This window comes from Homalodisca vitripennis, chromosome 7 (assembly GCF_021130785.1).
Source record: "Homalodisca vitripennis isolate AUS2020 chromosome 7, UT_GWSS_2.1, whole genome shotgun sequence".
In the NCBI taxonomy this organism is placed as follows: Eukaryota; Metazoa; Arthropoda; class Insecta; order Hemiptera; family Cicadellidae; genus Homalodisca; species Homalodisca vitripennis.
Genome location: NC_060213.1, coordinates 110,849,700 through 110,861,352, shown reverse-complemented (window position 1 = coordinate 110,861,352; position 11,653 = coordinate 110,849,700).

The following is an 11,653-nucleotide window of genomic DNA, read 5'->3' as shown; positions in this document are numbered from 1 at the left end:
AAGTTTTTCTCAATATTTTCAAATCTTTCTTGTAATTTTTTTATAGGCGTCCTTGTTCTAAAGATTTACTAAAAACATACAAATTGGAATAAGGAATCAACCTATTGTAGATAAAATTCAATAATAAAGTTGTTTTTTCCACATCCACTTGAACCAACAATTAACAATCTGATTGGTTGATCTTTCTTATTTTCTTCAAACGTTTGAAGTTTTTATCTGATCTTTTTGCTTTAAAAATTTCTCCATTTAAATAGAAGATTTTCATCTTGAAGCAACGCTTGCGAAAATGAAGCTGTTCAAGTTGACTTCAGAAAGCTCTAAATTAGTTTTAAACTTGGAACATCCTATACACTTAGAGGAAGAATCAAATTATTTTATCGGTTTAAGCGGTTTTTTATTCTGACAATTTTGTAATAAATTTTAGTGAAAGTTCTCCTTATTGTATAGGATTTAGTGAGAAGAACATAACAAAAATATTATGGTTTAAACAAAGGATATTATACTTTTCGATCAAATAAAAAATTCCCTTAAAAATTATCTGAAAACATTCAAACAATCAGATAAATCTTTAAACTTTGACGAAAACAAGTTTGAAATGCAAAAAAATTATCTCTCTAATAAAATTCAAATAAAATCACCAGTAAGAATAATGTTTTCAGCAATTATTGTAGATTTTATTAGGGTTTGTTCAAGAAACTATTGAGCCAAATCAGGTATATTTAGGAAATAAAAACGCCAAAATTTAGACCGTTTGATGTAATTGAAGTACATTGTAATCTCGTTGAACCTAGTTTTGAAAATCATACCGAACATTTACACAAAGAATCTGAAATTTTGTACACTTTTTTCCCAAATGTTGCTTATGGATCAAAAATCAGTGAAAAACCGAATGAAATCGATTATATTCCAATTAGAAAAAATATTAAAAGAATTCAAAAAATCGTCTTAACTGTTCAAGACTCTGAGGGAAATTTATTAAATAATGAGAGTAAAACAACAATATATTTAAGATTGTCGAAAGAATGATGAATCAAGGGGGGAACTAATCGTTCTTACCTTCAAACTTTCAAAAACGAGTTGATAATGATGATAAATACCAATACTTTTATCTAAAAGATAAGGTAGCCCTCGAGGGCCACCTCACAAATATTCACACAAAAAATACGAATAAAGACAATGTTAAAGAAAAATATAAAAAAAAGCTTCGAAAACTTAGATTCTGACAAGGGTATCGAATCGCGACTCTTACAAAAAAACACTGTTTTTTATCAATGAATCTGGACTTTACACTCAAAATAAAAATTACTAGTTAAATTTTATTTCTATCTAAATGGAGTCAGTTGTAGACCTACTCAATAATCAACTAAAATTCAATAACAAACATATCTTTACGATTGTTGACGAAAACAATGTGATCTGGTTTAAGGCTAAAGACGTAGCAAAAATTCTAGAATATGAAAATACTATGCAAACGATCAGAATAAACGTTGACGAAGATGATAAAAACTTCTATTTTAATCTAAATATAAGGGGGGCTATAAATAGCTTACCTTCAAACTTCCAAAATAACACTGTTTTCGTTAATGAATCTGGACTTTATTCTTTAATTTTGAGATCGCATAAACCAGAAGCGAAATTGTTTAAAAATTGGGTTACGAAAGAAAGTATTACCTTCCATTAGAAAATATGGTGAGTACAAACTCAAAAACGAAAATAAGCAGTTAAAAGATGAAATAAAACAGTTACAAATTTCAGGTCAAATGAAATCCTTGAAAATAGAGAATCAAGAATTGCGAATGGAATTAATGAAGAGAGATATGGTATGTAAAGATTTTGATAAGAAAAAACACCATGTTTTTGTGTTAATTAAGAAGAATCACATGTGGGAATATCCTTATTACGTTATCAGAGCTCAAAAGAGAGAAATACCGAAAAGATTGAAAGAACTTGAAATTGATTACCCAGAAATGGAAATTTTATTAAGACAAGGAGATCCAAATAGTATAAATCTCTACAACCAAATGAAAGAATCTTTGAATATTTTATACAACGGAAATCATTTTACTACAAATATGGCAGAATCTCGACTGATTTATAGAATATCTAAATTACACGATGAAAATGTTTCTAAATTTTACTAAAAACTCTCGATTTATTATATTTTGTTTGTAAATGTTTAGCATAACTAGGTAACCATTGTAGAATTCTTTTTTCATATTCACAAGGCATTTCGTTTTTATAACTTTCGCTGAAAATTTTTTTAGCACAATCTTTGCAAAAAGCATCTTTTCTATCTTTACTATACTGCCAGTTATTAAATTCAGAAATATTTTTAATTTCTTTACAAAAGTAACACTTTTTCTCTTCTAAAAGTTAATTTGTTCATTTTATCATATAATTCCTTACAATAACAGTCTTTTCTATTCTCTTCTTGACACTTTGTACATTTCTTTTGAGACTCCATTTATATAGAACAAATTATTACACGATGAAAATGTTAAACTCTTGAATTATGATATTTTGTTTGTAAATGTTTTTGATAATTATTTAACCATTTTATAGTTCTTCCACATTCACATTGAGTATCTTCATAATATAATCTATGGTGATTCTTCTTTACACAATCTTTACAATATGAGTCTTTCTTATCTCTACTATAGTGATCACTATTAAACTCTGAAGTTTTTTTAGTTTCTTTACATTTAAGACATTCTTTCTCTTCCAAAGTTAATTTTTCTATTTTATCATACAGCTCTTTATGATACTTCCTATAACAATCTTTACAATTATAAATAATTCCATCTTTTCTACTCTTATCTTTATAAAATTCTTCAAAACCTTTTAATTCTTTGCACATTGAACATTTCTTTTGGGCCTCCATTTATATAGAAAAAAATCTTTGACTTTCTCAATTCATATTCATAAAACTTTCCGGTTATTTCTTCATTATTTTAAATCTTTTATACTATAAGTTACAGGATCTGTGTTATTAATTTGATAAATCACAAAGATTTCTCTTGACCAATTGTTCTTATATTAGTTCGAAAATGTTTGTTTTTTACTAACAATTCTTACATGATCATTGACTTTAAATTTAGTTTTCGTGTGAATTTCTGGTAGAACATACTTAAAAACCGACTCTAATAACTCTTTTTCTGCATCTTTATCTACGTCTTTAGGCTTCATTTTGATTGTGCTATGAACAGTATCGTTATATTTCTTTACGATTTTTTGAAGAATATCGATCCATTTAAAGTTTTTATTAATCTCAAAAATTACTTTCATTCTCTCATTTTGAGTTCTGTTATATCTCTCTACAATACTTGATTTCTCTTCGTTTTCAGTATGATAAATCTTAATGTTGTATTTTCTCAAAACATCGTTAAATTCTTTATTTTTAAACTCTAAACCCTTATCTGTATGAAGTAAGTTTGGAGGTTTGTGATTGATCCTTATGGCATCTTTTACTATATCTTCGAAAGCTTTTGAAATATCCTTGCCGTTTTTTCTTTTGATAGCTCTTGACCAAGCATATTTTGAGAAAGTATCAATAACATTTAACATATACTTAAATCCATCATTTTGATCTGAATAGTTAGACACTATAACTAAATCTGCTGCCCATAAATCGTCAATTCCTAATGTTATAATTTTTCTCTTTTTAAACTTTTTTCGTACTGGTGCATGAATTTCTCGAGCTTCAATCTCTATCTCATCTTTAGTCTTCAATTCTTGCTTAACAGGTTTTGGATTTGGATTCTTTATAAACTTACTCTTGTTTGTCTTACATTTTGAACATTTTGCAGCAATTCTATACAATCCATTTTGAGTTTGAACGATTTTTGAATCTATATTTTTCGTTTTCTTTTTACACTTGTGACAGTGAATTAAATCATCTTCCATTTACATATCAAAGTTTCCAAGTTTATTTAATTCGTCTAATATATCAGATTTTGCTTCATAGCCATACGGTACTGTATCGATCTTATTTTCTAGGACAATTCTCTTATCATCTTTAGCGTTCAGTGCCAGCTTGTTTATGGTAACAGTGTACAACTCATGTTTATAACTTTTGATGACTGTCATCTCCCTAAATTCTTCTTTATCTTCGAACAAACATCTCTTCAAGTTTTCGATATTTATTGTTTTATTTACAACGCTTCTCTTAATTCCTTTACACCTAACTGGGTTTTTTATCTAGATATTTGTACGAGTACATCTTAGACCTTAAACCACAAAATTCTTCTAAAACTTCGCTATTTAACTCATCTTTGAATTTCCCTATTACCTTCTTATTTTTAGTAGTGAAACATTCATGATCTTTTGGATAATCACTTGTATCAAAGTCATCTATATTTTCTTTAATAATTTTAAAAGGATCTCGTTTCAATTCTAGAAAATAACTGTCTGTATCCATGTAACACAGATTCAAATCTGGATCAAACTTCTTTAATTTGTTGTAATAAAACTCGTACATTAGCAATTTTGAGAGGTCGAGAACTGAAAATCCTATGTAAATCGGTTTGTTAAATTTTAACCTTTTGTTTGTACATGTGACTCGCTATACAGTTGTCGTCAAAGATGTTAAAGCATTTGAAATCTGTTTTCTTAGCTTGTTTCATTGAAAATTCTTCATTTCCAAGCTTAATATCACATCTGTTTTCTCACATTTTCCATAGATTTTCCAAAAACTGAGTTGTCCATCAGCTTATAAAAGTCCTTTTCAAAGTCGCTTGTAGCTTTGGTTCTCATGTTTGTGTTAAAATCAATGTATTCTTTCATAAAAGGCTTCTGATCGAATGCAATAACTCTATTCACATGTTTCAAAATCATACCTTGTTCCAAATAGAACTTCAAATTTCTCGAATGAACAACGTATTCAGTTTTATCCAGTAGAGTTGTGCAAAGTTTGTTTTTAAAATGTTCTGGAGCAAGAGGTAAATCCTTGTGATGTTCGTGTAAATTTGTTGGATATCCAAGATCGACTTCGAGAATATAGCCATAATCTTCGTCGCCAGTGAGTTCTAAAATTGTTTCTTTCCATTCTTCAGTTGTATACGTTTTAGGATCCATCCACTTGATTTCGTTATATGGTAAATTTTGCATAAGACCATACCCATAAAGGTTGTTTGCATCGACGTACAACAGATAGCTTTCTGGTTTTGTCTTATCGAAATCTTTCAAATATTTGTTATTTGCTTTAACATATCGTTTAATACATTGAGAAATGCCTCCGCGAATACCTTTTTCAATCATTAAATACATGTTATAATCGTTAATTAGCTGAAGCTCAATTTTCGTTAATTTTAACATTGCGTCCCATGCGAGACTGGGAGCTGTTAGATAGTGTGCCGGATCGAGTTTATAACAATTAAGGCAAATGTTTCTGAAATTTTCGAATATATCAGCAAGCAATAAAACATCTTGGATATTGTACAAATCAGAGTAATTTCCAAGATTTTTCTCTTTTAATTTGTTCCAAACATTTAAGTAGTGTTGAAAATCTTTCTCAGATATGCTCTCGTCTGTCAAGAGTGAATAGAAATCTTGAATTTTCAGCTCTTCTTTGTAATCAAGTTTTTCAATACTGTCGATAAATTCATAGGGAAATATTCCTTTTCCAGATAGAATTTTAAAGATTTCTTCTTCGTCATTTGGCTGTCTTTCTATTATCTCATTCAGTCCATCTTGTATAAAATGATTTGTATGTTTGAAGTCTTCTCTCTTTAGATTTTTAGCTAACTTTTCTATAGACGAGGCCATGAATCTGAACGTGTCTACAAACGAAAACTTGATGAACTTTCTAGGTTTGTCACCATCAAATTCATACCCGTATCCAGAATTTACAGAGTAATTTATATATCGTTCATCGGTGTTTGCAATCAAATCAACATTACCGTATTGTTTTGCCAATTCTTTTATGTACAAATGCGTATCGTAATTAGACATATTGTGACAGAAAACGGGAATATTCTGAGGAAATTTCAAATTCAGATTACAAATTCTATGAGCTGCACCTCGAAATTTTCCAGTCAAATGACAGTGATCTCTGCATTTTTTGAATGCATCATAAGCAGAACTCCAATTATCTGGTAAAAACCCTAAAGTTTTTTCAGTGTCTTGATACGATATTTCTTCACAAATGTGGCAAAGATTTGAATTTTGATACGAAATTTCTTCTTCGTCAGTCAATTTCATGGGCTTCATGTTCTTTGAATTATATTTTTTAGCTATGTACTTCGATAATTTATTGAGTTCTTCAAACAATTTTGCAGGAACGTTCGGCAACTCTTCTTCATTTTTTGCTCGATAACATATCGGCTTGTACATACGATTGGTCACATTAGACACTAAATATAGAGTAAAACCATAAGGAATATGCTTCTGAATCTTGGTTGTAGTCGATTTTTGCGGATTGTTTTTGCATGTGGGAATCTTCTCTAATATGCTCTCAAAGTCCATATAAATTACGTACGGATGGCTAAATTTCTTTTGGTAATTGGTAAATTTAGTTGTTTGACCCGAAACGGCATAATTGGCTTGCAAACTTCATGTTGCTTACAAATTTCTAAATGATCTGATAAAGCACTATATTTGTAGAAATGGCTTAAACATCTTCGACACAAGAAACGTCTTGTGAGCATTTTTTGATATCTGTGAACTGGCTAATCTACTTAAATCTGTTATCAAAACATAATGGGATTTATCATCTTGTTTAACATACAATAAATCAACTTCTAACTTGGCGTCATAAACTTCTGAAATTTGCAACGGTACTATGTGTAGTTTTTCATCAAAAGTATAGACATTTACAGACATTTTCGGATACTTGTACTTTGCTTTGCTGCTTCGTTTTTCAAATAATTGTATAATCTTTTAAAGACATAGGATAGTCCGAATCCAGAAAATATCTCATCGTTCACGAATTTTTCATATTGTTTTACTCTGTCAACATGAGTCTCGGGTTTTTCAATAGCGCATCGGATAGAGTAAATAAAGCAATAATCATCTTTATTTTTGATATTTACACAAGCTTTTTTATCTTTGATTTCCTTTGGTAAATCGATATATGATCCTGCGTTCATAAATTCATGTTTATTAAGGCTCAAAACTAGTTGTTTACAACTTTTAAATGTCCATCCGGAACCATTATTTGGATTATTCGTTTGTTCTCGATGTGTTAATTTATTAAATTGCTTAGTAATAAAGTCGTTTACGTCAAAGATTTCGTCTGCTTTGATAGTAAAATACATTAGACATGTTTGCGGTTCACCATTCACTAAAGTTCGTTCGTATTCACATTCCAAAGAGAGATAGCCCTTCATATTTTTAACATTTTCTTGAAATTTCTCGATTAAACTTTTAATTTCTGACCGCATAATTGAAAGATATTTGTAAATTGACATGGAATTGTCGTTCAAGTTTGTTAAAATGTATTGCTTGAAAAGACCGTGTATTGAGGATAAAACTTCTACATCAATGATATTTTCGGATTTTACTTTAAGAGTTTTATCAATTTCTTCGATCATTTCAGACTTAGTTTTATCGTTTGTTTCTAAGGACAATTTTTCAGCGATTGATTGAATTTTTTCATCATTAAATAGATTGAGATCTTTTTTATCTTCCTTAAAGCTTTTCTTTAATTCACGCAATTTTTCTATATTGTACATCTTTTTCGTGACCATCGATTTGATTCTCTTTAGCCCAAGTCCTCAAATAATTTTAGTTCTTTATTATAAATTTCTTTGTTCTTCAAATGATTTTTCGAATTGTAATGACGAGTATAGTGATGTTCAAAAATGTCTTTTTTGCAGTATGGGCACTCTATCTTTTTCCGCTCCATATTTAAAGAGCAAAAATTTGTAAACTAAAATTTTGAGAAGTGATGATTTTTGTGACAACTTGACACAAATCAGCACAATTTCTGGTCAAATGTTTTCAGATTGTTCTATTTGTTATAGAAAAATCTTTTAACTAAATTTAGTTAAAAGATTTTTCTATAATAAATGGCAGCGCTGTTACAAGAGTTGAATAAGGTTGGTGAACTAAGATTCAAAGAATATAAGAAATTAGTGGAATTGGAAGAAAAAAAGAAGTACAAAATCATGAATTTGGAGAAAATGAAAGATAAATTCGGGTTTACAATAATTGCCGAGTTGGAAGATTGTAAAAGTACACTTACCGAACAGATTTTTGACTGTTTTGGATGAGAAAAAAGATTAAAGAATTAAACAAAAATGAAAAATTACACTTGATTGTTACTGGAAAGAAGACTATAAAAGATAAAGACTGTGTTACAATTAACTTTGTAGAATAAAGATTTTTTATTAAGATTTTTTGATTTTTTCATTAAAACAGCTTATAAATGTAGAAGCAAACATTGAACAGTAAAACAGCTAAAGATTCGGTTATTTAACATTCGTGCTTTCCTGTTAGATTTTATTAGATTTGTTTATGGTTCAATGGACAGTATTTTACATTGATTTTCTGTCTGTCCCAAAAGTGGTCTAGAACCGGCATATTCATATCTACTTATATATATATATATATATATATAATACTTCAATCTCCTACTTCAGAGCCTGAAAACATTATACAAGCATATAATATTAAAGACAACTGAAACAACAGTAAGGTTTGAAGAATGTTTTGTCTCACTTTACTCTGCTCTGAAATATCAACTCTTGCCTATGACACAAAACACTCCCCGTTGAGTTCTCACGACACACGAAACTACCACAGAGAATACTCCTGACGTAAAATAACGTTACTGTTTTCAACAACTTGTTTTACTGCTATAACATATCTTCCACAGTTTATATAACTTTATACACAGTTTATCTTTAAATATGGTACCACTCTTTCATAACCACTTTTTGGATTTTAATCCATGAGGTTAAATCGCGAAGTTTTCTATTACGACAACATTTAGTACTGGGTATGAAACATACATTATTAGTGGATTATTATTCAGAACATTGATTGATGAGGTTGCATTTATTTATGATTTTGTCCAAATATTTGATTTAATGTTCCATTTATTTATTATCAATTAACATTAACCTGTTACCGAGAGAAGTAATGTAGACCAATTTCAGTCTCCCAATAAGTATGGATAGATTTTAATCTTTTTTATTCTATAAATACTGTTTTAGAAGGTAGTATTCTACAAAACCCAAAACATCTGTTGAATCTTTAAGAGGCACTTAGGCCTGAAAAAATGTATATTTTTAACTGTTTCCTAAATAAAGTGAATGAGAGTTTACGTTTGTCTCTGATAAGTCCTAAGTTCACCCCCAATAAATTCATGTTTCATTCTATCTCCTACCCCACAGTCCAACCAAAAGTTATGGCATATACATAATATTTATAATGTATACTTTGTATTTATAAACTTCTGTTATAATGAAGCTTATGATGATGATGACGAATTACGAAATATTGGTAATTTTTTTTACAGCATAATACCGTTGAAATAGTGGTAAGGTTGCAATAATAGTACGATATAATTTAAAATTAGCAATGTAATATGGAAATAATTTCAATAAATACTTATAAGCAATAAGATCAATTTCCAAAAAAGTATTCGTTGTTCCAAGGGGAGAGTTACAGCTACATCACAGAGACTTCACTTTATGTGAAACAAGTATTTCTTGTCAGGCCCATTTCTATTACGCGTGTATTTAAATAAGTACCCAACATGTAAGCAAATGTAAGCTTTAAAACTATATAATATTATAACATTTTAATTAATTATAATCTCAAATAATCTTGAGATTACCCAGAGATGAAATCATACTCCTCTAATGTGAGTATATTTTATCTACATAGTAACACTTGATTGCATTTTACTGTTAATTTTGATTTGATTTATTTATACTTATATTAAATAAATTGTCCCTCTGAGTCATTCTCTATATATACTAATATCATATAAGCACTTAGCATACGGTTTGGATATCCATTTTTAGTATTCCAAGTGTAACAAATTAAATGGTTATATTAACAAAGTACTTTTATCTATCGGAAGTATTTATTTCACGAATTAAATGCATCATGTGAAGAGTGACGAAGGATGTAGAAAGAAATGAGACTGAAAATTTTGGCGCTAAGTTATTTAGTACTTACGGTGAAGTTGGGTTACATTTTTACGAAGATAAGCTGGAGTAGAGTCAGTTCAATTAAATCTGTACGAGATCTGTTCTCTTGAGTCTCATAACACTAACTGCCAGAATGACTGAAGTAGCAACAGTTAACATTGCATGGCTCATACTGTGATCTTTTTACAGTTCCACATTGCTTATACTATGTAACTCATAAACTGAAAATGTTGAAGTTTTACTTTTCTATCCATAAAGCACAACAATAGACTTAATAATAATTGCACAATCTACCTTAAACTTCCAGAAAGGCATTGTTACATCATTCTGTTAACCAATTTGTGCCAGGTAAAATAAGAACATTTTAAATAATTAGATGTAAATATTTTCTCACCTCAACTATACATAGATGCACATGTCATATTATGTTTAAAAACTGCTACGACATCTAACGCTATGATCTTAATATGTTTGTATCAAGTAGCAGTATATGTCAATAAAGATCACCTTCAGGCTTTAAATGTTTCATGAAACTTTATTTCCTCACGTACAAGAATAAGCTATTATATTGTATGTTCAAACATGGACTTTGGTTTAGTTTCATTTAAGCACTTAATAGGCTGACACACATTCTTGTTTTGCTAAGGGTATAAAAAGCGTAATAGAGTCTAATTCTCTTAATTGTTTATATTTCGTTATACTTGTAGATATAAAGAACACCTAAAATACCACATTTTTGCAATAATTTTTAGAAGTCTTATTTTTACCTGTTAAAGATGAAATGAAGCATAAATAATGTTAAATGATTTATTTCGGAAATGTATTCATTTTCATTACCAGGAATTTTTATATAAACTTTAATCATACCTTACATGTTTTATATTAATTTTATAGCTTTTAAAATTTTACGAATGGACAATAACAACATTAAATTATATTGTCAGGCCTATACCAACTTTAGTAACGTAAATCAGTCACAGTGAGAGTAATATAAGATGTTGAAATTTTTGTAACATATATGTCAGTCTTTTTTATCAATTGAACATGGCACTATACAATATCCGTTGTTATTCCGCAGTGTAATGCAATCAATCTGTGTCCGACGATGTGAGACTTAATTAAAAATTGACCTGATATTCTGGGATGTAATCGTGTCCGTATTAATTTAATTGGTCATCTCATTGAGGAGTTATCTCGGTACAAGTTCTTCATCATAATCATTTTGATCAATCATATTTCTACTCAATCATATTTGTGCACATACATAATTATTTATTTTCATACACTACATGAACGTATATAATATAATAACACACAATGACATATATAATAATAGCTAAGTTTATAGTTACCTTAAATTTCAGCTTTTAAGAATTGTCATGCTTGAAAAGAAAGCTAGCAATGTGAGGGGGCGCCACCCCGTCGCGCCCAGTGACTGATGGCGCAGCCCCATGGGGTTATGACGTCATAAAACATTCTTCCAGCTGGTGTTACTAGATTGCCTCCCCTTTCTTATTCGTTCAGATGTAAGTAACTTATTCGGTATTTACTTA